General features: G+C 46.4%; 1 protein-coding gene across 1 annotated transcript in view; it reads left to right on the top strand.

Annotated features, from left to right (window-relative positions):
• Nucleotides 1-11,349: 11,349 nt before the first annotated feature.
• The window catches only part of CDK4 (cyclin dependent kinase 4), a 270,619-nt gene continuing 269,978 nt past the window's right edge, over nucleotides 11,350-11,990 (top strand). Inside the window, exon 1 of the mRNA XM_086965649.1 lies at nucleotides 11,350-11,503. The gene's annotated coding sequence lies outside the window, so the exon portion shown is untranslated. The remainder of the gene's footprint in view (nucleotides 11,504-11,990) is intronic.

Raw genomic sequence — 11,990 nt, 5'->3', positions numbered from 1 at the left:
TCTTTGAGGGTGGCAGGTCCAACCCCATTGATGAGTTTGTGCGTGATGCACATGGCCTTAAACTCCACTCGCTGGCGGACCGGAAGCCAGTGCAGAGATTTGAGGGCCGGTGTGGTATGGGCTCTGGGGGGAAGGTTGAGAATGAGTCTCGCCGCGGCGTTTTGTGCGCGCTGGAGTTTGGCCAGGGTGGTTTCAGGAGCCCCGAGGTATGCGGCGTTGCCGTAGTCCAGTTGTGCTAATATGAGCCCTTGCACTAGAAGTTTCCTGGACAGGGGGGGCAGGAGGGGGAGGATCTTCCGAATTGAGCGGAGAAGACCAAAGCAGGTCCCCGCTGTCTTGACTGCCTGGGTCTTCAAGGAGAGGTCCTGCTCCAACCAGAAGCCTAGTGTTTTAATTTCTGTCTTGGGCGTAGGGATGTCACCGAAGGAGTCTGGCCAGGCTGAGGGAGGGACAGAGGACCATTTGTTGCCCAGAAGCATGATTTCTGCCTGTTTCCAAGGGTTGTGCCCATTGTACTTGTTGGCCTCTGGTTTTTCCTCTTCCCGGCCTTTTGCCTCTCCCTAAAAAAGGCTGCTGTTGCATGCCTGACGTTTGTCATTTGGGTATCATCTGCATATGACGTTAGTGCCATACCAAAAGATCTAATAAGGGATGCCAGTTCCAAGACACAAACATTAAAAAGAGTGCGACTTAAGGAAGAACCCTGAGGAACTCCACAAGTAAGTGTGGACGATGAAGAGGTCAATTTCCACACGCTCACCGATTGTATCCTATCCTCAATAAAGGAAGATAACAATGTCAATGCCTTTACGGAGATGTCCAGCGAATTCAACGTTTTTAGCAGGGCTTTATGCTCCACTGTATCGAAGGCCTCCGACAAGTCAAGCAGCACCAGGGCGGCAGCACCCCCTGTGTCCATGACTGTTCTAATTTAGTTGGTGGCCTTAATCAGCGCCGTTTCAGTGCTGTGCTCTAATCTGTACTCAAACTGCGCCTCATCCAGTAGGTCATGATGTAGCAGATATGTGGTCAGTTGGTTATTCATTGCTTTTTGGACCGGTTTAGCTGGCACTGGGAGACGCAAGATGGGTCTGTAAATCCCTGGATCCAGAGCATCAAGATTAGCTTTTTTTAGAAGAGGCAGAATTGAGGCTCTCTTCCATATCGAAGGGAAAGTGCCTTCTATAAACATGGAGTTAAAAATGGAAGTTAACCTTAACCCAAGTACCTCCGGGGCGATTTTTTTAAATATCAAGGGTGGAAGCGGATCATAAGGGGAGCGGATGGAGTATTCCTATTACCTGTGGACTTTTTGAGGGGAGCTAACAGATTGGCCGTATCTGTGAGCCATTTATTAAAATGAATGGAGGCTAGTTCATGTTCTTGTGGACCCTTTGTAGATGTTTGGGTAAGCTGATTGTTAAGCTGGTTGCTATCAACCTGCTTCCAGTTCCGATATGATCTTGTTGGTTTGTTAGGTTCCCTGAGTTGGTCTTTGACTGGGTTCTCAAGCTCAAATATGATAGCACGATGATCAGTCCAGCACTGTGGTTGAATTTGCCAGCCTGGTGAGTAGGGCCTTTGACCCTTTGATTTAGTTCAGCAAGTATCATAGTATCAATTAGTGCAGTGGTATTTACATCTATATCTGCTTCAAGACGATAATTAAAATCACCAAGTATAGTGAAGTTGTTTTCCAATGTGCAGGTTTCCAGCAGTGTATTAAAAAAGGCAAGGAACACGTTTTTCTTTTCCCTTGGAGAACGATAGATTAGTATTCCTTTAAAAGAGATACAATTGGCAATTTTAAAACTAAAAGACAATAGCTCACAGTTTGTCGAGGGAATAGTCTCAAATGCCACTCAGTAGGTGTCTTGATATATAACAGCAAGACCACCACCCTTTTTATGCTTCCTGTCATATCTGAAGACGGAATAGCCTGGAGGCACCGCCGAGCAAAAGTCTGGCCCTGATGCCTGATCAGCCCATGTTTCAGTGATAAAGAGCATATCCAGGCACTGAGCATCAATTAGCTTGGCAATGTCTAATTTATGTTTATGAACTGATCTGACATTTAAAAGTGCGCCTCAGAGTATTTGTTTGTACTTAGGGTTATTGCTCTTACGTGGCCCATTATTCCAATGCATATTTTGAATGGGTAGGCTGTGGTTTAAATTAAAACCACAATTATTACATTTCATTGGCCTGATTGTATCTAAACTTTCAAATAGAATGTGTGTGCAGCTTCCATCAGTATTCAGTAGAGATTGAATTTAGCCCAACAAGCCTGTGTAGTGGACCAAAAAAGGCCAGAGTTATCAGCAGCAGTTTTTCTCTGCTTGCATTCAGGTACAGTCTTTCAGTTTGTGCAGATACAGTATTGTGTTACCTTTTCAATGACACTGGTGAGTCCCAGGCATGTGGCTGCGAGATTTCAGGTCTTCACACTAAGGAGCTTGACACCAGCGTGGGCAACCACATAGAGCGGGATCATAGCCATTATACATCGCCCTTGGTAGACTTGTAGGTAGTTGTTGCCTTTGGGCCAACACATGCGGGTGTTTGATTTTGGGAGGTATTGCCATTGAAGCCAGTGCAGGTGGATGCTTATCTTCAACAGTTGTGGCCCTGGTAGCCGATGAAGTGGTTCTTCTTGGGTGGGTTACTTGGATGGCAGCAGAACCATTATGCACTTGGCCTAGGATTGCGGGAATGCTGGGCTGCATGGTGTCAACTTAATGAATACTTCGTTGTGAGCTGCAGTGGGAGACTGGTGGACCCTGTAGGCTTTGGGTCAGAACTGGTTTCGCTCCATCTCAGCAGTCAGCTATTTCTGGTGTTCTGCAAACCTAGGAACATGATGAGATTCCCCTCTTGAACAGTCTCCCCTCCTGCAGTACTAGGTACTGTACTTCCCTTTCTCAGCAAGCAGTCAGGCTTTTGTGTTCTCAGGTAGACCTTTGCATTATCCCACAAGGTGCAGACATTAGCTGACTTCCCCTCACCTCTGGGAGATTGGTTTTAATGCAGACACTAGTTTTGGTCACAAAGCAGCCGTCCGAGTACTTTGGGGGGCAATCCCTTCCTTGGTCATGAAGGACTTGGAGTGGAAACAAAAGGGATGGTTTGGGTCCCACTTTCATATACATTTTCTATACAGGGGATATAAAGCCACTTCCTCAGGCTTTAGACACAGTTTGAGTTGGTCATTTCCAAACTGCTCAGGAGACATAGCCTTTTTACAAAGTGATGATTTTCACAGCAAGGGCAACAGGACTGGATCCAAGTATAAATATTCAAAGCTAGGGCGCAATGAAGAATGAGTTTTGTACACCTGGCTTCCATCACATTCCTGAAGCAGTTATCTGAGATAGACAAAGGAACAGGCTCTGCCTAGATAAGTCCTCCCCTCGAACAACAGAAACTTCACTGTCACCCCTCACCTCTACCAGCTACTAAATGCCAGTGCTCAGGTAGAAGTAAATAGCTAAATTTGCTAACAGGAATGAAAATGTGTGGATTTTAGAAAGCTAAACCTGCCTCCCTCCTTGTCACTTCAGTGTATAGATCTCCACCCTTCAGACACAGCAGTACAGGAATTACACTCACATTATCTGGGGAAGCTATCCTAACCCTACGTCTTGCGCCATGCTGAACACGGGGGTATCCAAAATTGATACCATTGGCTCCATTACCAAGACTCATGGAACACAAGGAGTCCTACTACCATACATGAGCTACACATGCACTATGCACACACATTCAACTTACAAATGGAATATGAGTGCAAAGTTGTGGGTTTCACATACCAGCAGAACTTTAAATGAGAGGGGCCTATAGACTATGCTCTTCCTGACACAGACGTCAATGGGTAGTTCCTGCACATTGTATTATCAGGGATGGGTCTAGGTCTCAGCACACTCTCTATATTAGCATGACGCCAAGACCAAAATAAAAGTCAGGGTACTATCAGGTCAGGGTGCAATCAGGTAATCAGGGCAGAGATACGTGCTTCCTCATGTTGCACAGGACAATCCTATCCCAGTTGAAATGTAGTTGAGTCCCAGCAGACAATTTTGAAATCAATTATTTCTTTGATGGGTGACTAGTGGAGTGATTTTAAAGGTCAGTGTGATGTGGCCTGAGCCTTTTAATCCATAGATGAGTCTGGCTGAAATGTTTTATGCTTCTTAATTGAGCTGCAAAGTGTGGACCTACTAGGTACCTGGCATTGTTAGCTAAAATGCAATGACTGGTTTCAGCCACCATTGAAGGTTTTTTTCATATTAAATGTTTTTTGCATTATATTGACATTAAAATGTTAGTAACGGTGTACTATTCATGTTTAGATCGACAATAGCTAATGTAGACCTGTGTTTAAAATGGCAAACGGTTGCTATCTTGTTTCATGGTATGAACTTTTCCTTCTAGGCAAGCTGAATTTCAATGCGGACATCACAGTGTTCTGTTTTCTTACTTTCTCGTGTTTTCCTTTGTTGTAATCATTGCAGAATACTTTGATAGGTGTTGAATATAAAAAAGCATGTGCAGAGTACAGGCTAATCCAATGTATCTTGTTGGAAATAAATGCAGATTTGAAGGGTGCTGAGAGAAGCTGTATTGTGGAGGATCATCAGAAACGAATTAATTCAAGACTGTATCTTTTCACTCTGACTTGATTAATTTGTTTTATAAGAACTATGTGTAGGCGTAGAAAATGTTTGAATTGCGTGAGTTTTGCTAGTGCAGAGTAGGGGTTTTAGGATTCTATTACAGGACCGGAAGGCTACGTATTATGCTTTCTCTTTCATTTATTGCTACACACAGCAGCCAATGAAATTTAGTATTGTATATCAAAAAACTACATTTCCCATGATACAAACAACACATCACATATTGTCATAGCCCATAAGAGCCAGCCAATACCGGATATCCTCCTCTTTCTTTGCTGCTCACGCAGCCAGTTAAGTGCATTTACTCGTTGTTTTCAATTTATGCTAATGTGTTTGATTGCACAGCTTGAGTTTTCATTCTACGCGTTGTCGCGATAATATTGCTGTATTTTGCATATCGCTGCATTTCGCGCTGTTGATATATTGCTGTATTTTGCACTGTTATTTTGGGTTCGGCCGACCGCGGCACCCCGCTGTCACGGGGGTGTGCGCGCGTCTTGACGGTGTGTCCCTTGGGGCCGCAGGAGGTGTGCTGGACTGCGAGAGCATCGCGCAGAGGTTTACCTGCCCGCATCTCTCTCTCGCTCGGCAGGAGGGGCACGCGATGCTCTCGCGTGTCCCCAGACTGATTTACCCACGCAGCGGATGCTTTGCAGACAGCGGCCGCTGTGGGCCGATTCAAAGGTTCTAGATCACCGGTACCGGCCCGCCGACGGCAGGGGTAATACTTATGTATTTTAGAGCGCAGAGGCTCTCCCTCATTGGCCGGAAGCGCTGGGAGATTTTATTTCACTTTTCCCTTTGGTTTCGATGTGCGTAGCCCAATTGGGCTGGTTTTTGGTCTGATTGGGCTACGCACATCGCTACTGCCCAATTTTAGTAGTTTTTCTGGCCATTCCACCTAGGATTCTTCCTGAGCAGGACCCCTACACCTGGCTGGCTGCAAAAAAACGCTGGGCCTGGAGGGAGCACACCTCCTGTGTATTCGTTCACTGCTCTGTGCCCCATCTACGCCCTAAGGGCTGCAAGAACTTGGCTACAGCTTTTGCTGAGGAGCTAGGTACCTGGTGATTTGTTTGTGCTGTGGGTTGGCTCCCCCATTTACTCCTCTCAAAATATATTGCCTCATGAGCAGGTCCATTTATAAATTTGGCACCACCATGGAGGATTAGGTTACCTATGAGGAGGATGACGCTGTTTATGAAGAGGAAGTGATTAATCCTTCCATTGAGGATAATATTGTTGAGGCCCTGGACGCCTCGGAACAGGATTCCGTCAACAAGGCCCTGGAGAAGACAGTTCCAGGAACTGTTCAACAAGCATTGGCAACTGCTTTAAAACCTATCACTAAGCAGTTAGAGAAATGTGTTAACCCCTTCGACGCTCATGACGAGCTCAGCTCGTCATGAGGTACTCCTCTCGTACGCTCATGATGAGCTGAGCTCGTCATGAACGCATAGGTTTCCGTTTAGCGTTAGCGCACAGCGCAAATATGCGCTGCATTGATGCGGTTAAGCGCCATGGGTTCACTACACCTACAGTCCCTAAGAAGGACGGTGCATCCTCTGGTTCTCAAACTGAATCCTGGCCTCATTCCTATACGTTTCCTCACTGCCTGCTCCTGATTCCAGTAAGTCCAAGGCTCTGGACACTGATACTGATACAGACACTACATCTACTGACACCCCTGACGAGTCTCCTCCTAGGAAGAAGACTAAAAAGTCCAAGAATGTGGAGCCTGCACAACCTGTGTCCACCCCTTTACCTTCAACCTGGCAGACATTGTTCATTCGAGATCCTTCGATTGGCTTCCAGCGCCGGAGGTTGCCGCTTATCTACATGACAACCTCCATATGAGTTTTGACAAAGAGGTGAGGAATAGACTTAGGTCAGAGTGCCTTAGACCAGACATTGCGGATAAGGTCGCGGAAACCCACGACACAGACTCTAGCATGCTGACCTTTCTAAAAAAGCTCACAAAAGACCCTAAAAAGGGAATTGATCGTGCCTGGAGGGGGTGCCAGGATAAGCTCCTGGACGTTGTGGAGTCCCTGGCCAAAATCTTAGAGATGGCTTTGGAGGTGCCGGAATCAGGTACGGCGATGGACCCGCATATTCTGGCAGGTTGGACCCAATGGGCGATATGCCTCTTGGACAACACTAATTGCGCAATATCCACAGAACGCCGTAAGACCCTCCCTATGAGGATGGACTCCAACCTCACCGAGCTGGCACCGGCGGAACCTGGGCCCCTGTCGTTCGTGAGCGTTTTGTGAAGGAGGTGGATATGTACGTGGGCACCTTCACGACTCTCGACAAAACCCAGTCGGGAATCAAGAGAGTCTTTCAGGCTGGTGTTTTTAACAGGGCCCGACGAAGCCTGGGACGCTCGTTTGGCCGTCAGTCTTTCCAAGACCCCCAGAGAGGCTACTTTGGCCGAGGTAGAGGCGATTGGGATTTCACCCATGGGGGGACGTTCTACCCTAACAGGCAATGCTTCAACAAGAAGCGTTTCAACAGGGGAGCCTACCGTGGTGGCTTCCAGGCCTCAGAATCTTCAGGTGAGTGCTCCAGACACTTCCCCACTCCCGTTGGGGTGTTGTATTCGATACTTCTTTCACTATTGGGCTCACTTGTCTCAGGATGCTTGGATTTTAGAAACTGTTCAGGGTTTTCATATAGATTTCTTTTAGGTCCCCTTTCAGGACAGATGGCCCAAGCAGCTGTCTTTTTCCTAAACAGAATGCATTTTCATAGATTCAGAAATCAAAGATTTTCTGCAGAAACATGTGATAGCACATTGCGACGAGGGCCCTCATGGTTTCTGCAGCAATATTTTTCTGGTTCAGAAGAAGGGCGGAGGTTACAGGTTGGTACTCAATTTGAAAGATTTCAATCACTACATGGTCTACTAACATTTCAAGATGGAGGGTATCCATCTCTTGGTGGATCTTCTGAAACAGGGGGACTGGATGGTCCGTTTGGATTTGAAGGACGCCTACCTATCTGTTACGATTTTTCCTCCACATCGGAGGTTTCTGCAATTCCAGTGGAGAGACCGGTGGTACGAATATTTGGTCCTTCCTTTCGGACTTTCCTCGGCACCATGGTGTTTCACCAAGGTGTTGAAGCCAGTGGTAGCCTACCTCAGAGAGCAAGGGATTCGCATGATAATGTATTTAGACGATATACTAATCATGGTGCACTCGCCAGAGATGGCGGCACAACACCTGCGCATGACCATTGGTATGCTGCAAGGTCTCTGGTTTGTGGTCAACGAAGCCAAATCCGTACTGTGTCCATCACAGAAAATAGACTTTCTGGGTTTTGTCATAGATTCTCATGTGGCTCAGTTGAGCCTCCCCCGTTCCAAACTGCGTGACATACAGAAGGAACTACGCTCTCTGTTGACCAAACAGACAGTCTCACTGAGAGCCATTGCCAGGATAGTGGGTCTCCTGGCGTCCTCTATTCAGGAGAGCTTTCCGGGTCCAATTCATTATCGGGCCCTTCAGAGATTAAAGATTCAGCATCTCATACACGGACCTGGTTCCTCTGTCATTGGAGGTCTGCACTTCAGTGGTGGTTAAGCCACGTGGAAGCGTGGAACGGTCGGGCCATTTTAGGCTCCCTTACAGAAATCGTCATAAAATCCGACGCTACCCGTTGGGGCTGGGGGGGCGTGCTGCGGATAAATTTCCACAGGCCGACGATGGCCCCTTCAAGAACTAGACCTCCACATCAATTGCCTAGAGTTGCTCGCCGGCTCATTCGCGATCAGGACATTGTCACCCAAGAAAGTCTCATGTTGCATCCTACTACAGATGAACAACATATGGGCAGGTCGCTACATCAACAACTGGGAGGTACAAGATCCTCCATGTTAGTAGAGATAGCGAAGGACTTCTGGCACTAATGCCTAAGTCACCAGATATCGGTCATAGCCGAATATATTCCGGGCCAGTCGAATTTGGTGACGGATGGGCACTTGCGCCATCTCAAGGACTACAGCGACTGGCAAATCCAACCGCAAGTAGTTCTTTGGTTACAAGAGATCTGGGGGCCATGCCAGTCCGACCTCTTTGCGTCCAGGTTAAATCGGCAAATGTCTCAGTTTTTCAGCTGGAGACCGGATTGTTGGCTCTGGGAACAGATGCCTTCACTCAGGACTGGTCCCAGTCTCTGAATTATGCTTTTCCCCCGTTCATATTGATTCCTCGAGTGTATACACAGGTAATGCGGCAGAGGGCGGAAGTGATCTTGGTGACTCCCCTCTGGAAGTCGCAGCCTTGGTTCCCGAGTCTTCTGGAGGTGAGCTGCGACTTCCCCAGGAAGATTCCGGAATCCCCGATGATGCTCCAGGGCCCTCGTGGAGAGATGCACCCGATGGTAATGTCGGGGCATCTGTCCCTGATGGCCTGGAGGCTTTCCGGCAACGTTGGCAAATGCCAGTGTTTCGGAGCAAGCTTCAGCCTTTATCAATCAAGCTTGGGTTCCTTCCACCAGAAAGAGAAAGAGATACACTTCAGCCTAGAAGGGCTGGGTTCGTTGGTGCATGGAACAACACGTGGATCCCGTGGGGGCCGGATTACCCTGTATTGTGAACTTTCTTTCTCTGAAAGCTTCGGAGGGTTTAGCATATTGTTCCGTTCAAAATTTCCGTTCCGCTATTTCGGCAGGTCATTCTCAAATTGAAGGTAAACCTCTAGTATGCATCCGCTGGTTTTTAAGCTTCTGAAAAGTATTAGATTAGCGAATCTGCCCAAACCTAAGTATACTTCCTTATGGGATGTCTCTCTAGTTCTTTCCCTGTTTAATGTTTGGCCCCAAAATGACAGGTTGACAAGGAAACAACTTTCCGCCAAGTTGGCTATATTGTTATGTCTTGCGGCATGTAGACGGTCATCGGATGTCAAAGTTTTGGACATTACAGGTAGAGTATTTACTCCAGAAGGAGTCTCTTTTAATATTACTGCCAGGACCAAGACAATGTCTAGAAGTGTTGCTTACCATGCTTTTCCAAATAATGTTAAGCTTTGTGTAGTGCAATGCCTTAAGGCCTATGAGGAACGTACGAGGTCTATTCGACCTACAGGTGTAACACAATTATTGATTGCTTTGCAGAAGCCATTCAAGCCTGTTACTGCGGCTACTATAGCCAGATGGTTGAAATATGTTATGCAAGAGGCGGGTATTGATACCCAAGTTTTTGGAGCGCACTCTGTTTGTGGCGCCACGGCCTCTAAGAGTTTTATGTTGGGATGTACTGTTCTGGACATTTTGCATTCTGCTGATTGGTCCTCGGAATCTACTTTCAAACAGTTTTATTACAAACCGGTGGGTGATATTTCCTCTGTTGTGTTTCAGCAGCCTTAAACTAGCATATAACGAAGCCTCCGGTCCTGTAATAGAATAAAAAATTCGCTAGCTATCGCGCCATGAATTTTCAATTCTATTAAGGACACGGAGGCGAGGATTATCCCACCCGGTTATATTACATGTATTGTAATTTTTGCCCACCCATGACTTTATGGTCTGTTTAAGCAGAATTTACAGGCTCTATTTCTCATTCTTCCAGGTTCTGAGAAGAAGATGGATTAAATATGCTTCCTGTTGAAAAGAAGTTTCTTTCCAGTGGGCTGTTCTTCCACGGAAGCAAAGAAAGAGGAGGATATCCGGTATTGACTGGCTCTTATGGGCTATGACTGGATGTGATGTGTTGTTTGCATCATGGGAAATGTAGTTTTTTATATACAATAATACATTTCATTGGCTGCTGTGTGTAGCAATAAATGAAAGAGAAAGCATAATCCTCTCCTCTGTGTCCTTAATAGAATTGAAAATTCTTGGCGCCTTATAGGAGAACTTAACCACTCGCTGTCTTACGGGTGGAGCCTGATGTGCTTCGTCATTTAAGTGCACTGATTTGTTGATCAGCCTCAGTTGTGAACTTTTATTCATCAGATAGCACTTTGTGGGCCCAAAATGGTTACAAAGAAAAGCACTTACCCCATTATGACTAGGGGCATGTTGTTGGCAGCAATGCAACAAGGGCTTGAAATTACCATGATTTATGCATGAACCATGCACTTTACTTTACGCCTGTATCTTCTCATGACATTTGGGCTAACTTTCCAGTACTGGTCTTTTCTTTAAATATCTTCATGATTAGAAAATGGATCAGGACTACAACTCTTTAAGCACTGATTAACTGAATGAAAGACCCTAAATAGAAACCATTGTGCCGCTGACATGGGTTTATATGGTCACCCTAATTCAGTCCTGGTTTTCCTCTCCTCGCTTACTGGCCAGTACAACTCAGAACTGATAATGGCAACACGAACGTGAAATTTCTAAATAGCAAAGATGAAAAATAGGAGCGAACGAGCTATTCACCTGTAGTACCAGTACTACTTCGTTGTCTGTGAGCATAATAGGGAGACGACCTTGCTGCTTTCAGGCTAAATTTAAACAACACAGTCAAAATAAACTATATATTTCAGGCGTGCATTTGTAGATGCATCGTTCCCTTGCAGAGCCCCCCAGGCATTTTAGCGAGGAGTAAGGAGGCACAGAATTTGTTTCATGAATGACAGCAATCGGGGGCTGGGCTGGGCCAGACGCTCCTCCTCCTCTTCTTGCAGACTTGCTCTTTCGAGCCAGGAAGTGCACTGCTCCTTTTCACGGAGAGAGCTGGCAAACTCAGTAACAGTGCAGCGAACTGCAAACGGGGGGAGGAGCAGACAGCGAGAGAGGGGAGAAGAGGAGAGACAGAGGGGAACCAGCCATGCGATGGAAATGGCTGCGAGCAGCCTCTCCTCTCAATAAAAGTAAGTGATCCTTTTAGCCAAAATGATTCCTTCTCGCCTTATTTTATAAACGCTGGGGGGAGATACCGATGCTTTTTGAGATCACAATGATCTGGCCATAGAAAAAAAACATCGATTACAGTTCACTTTCCAAAAGGTCTCCATTTCTGGAGTGGGAGGGTGCAAATCTTAGGTAACTTTTTTTTCAGAGGCAGGGTGCAGCCGTGTGCCTAGCCAGACAGTTGGGTGCTTTTTTTGTTTGTTTAGGAACTGCTCATTTCAACAAAACAAAGGGGCAAACAGGATCTCTCTGGAAAAAAAAATAGCCATGCGCTTCCCTTTAGCGTGTGTATGGGGGAGTATTACGTCAAAGCACGTTTCCTCGTGCAGTTGGTGATCGATCCCTGAGTAACTACTGTAGCAGAAGCGAACATTTTTATTTTGCGCGAATCTAGCCACGCGTCGTATTTGGGTTTCCAAAGGTTGCACTCAGTGCCTGTGTGATCGG

Source organism: Lissotriton vulgaris, chromosome 1_1, assembly GCF_964263255.1.
Source record: "Lissotriton vulgaris chromosome 1_1, aLisVul1.2, whole genome shotgun sequence".
In the NCBI taxonomy this organism is placed as follows: domain Eukaryota; kingdom Metazoa; phylum Chordata; class Amphibia; order Caudata; family Salamandridae; genus Lissotriton; species Lissotriton vulgaris.
Note: the sequence above shows the minus strand (reverse complement) of the source record. Positions and strands in the feature narration are given on the sequence as shown.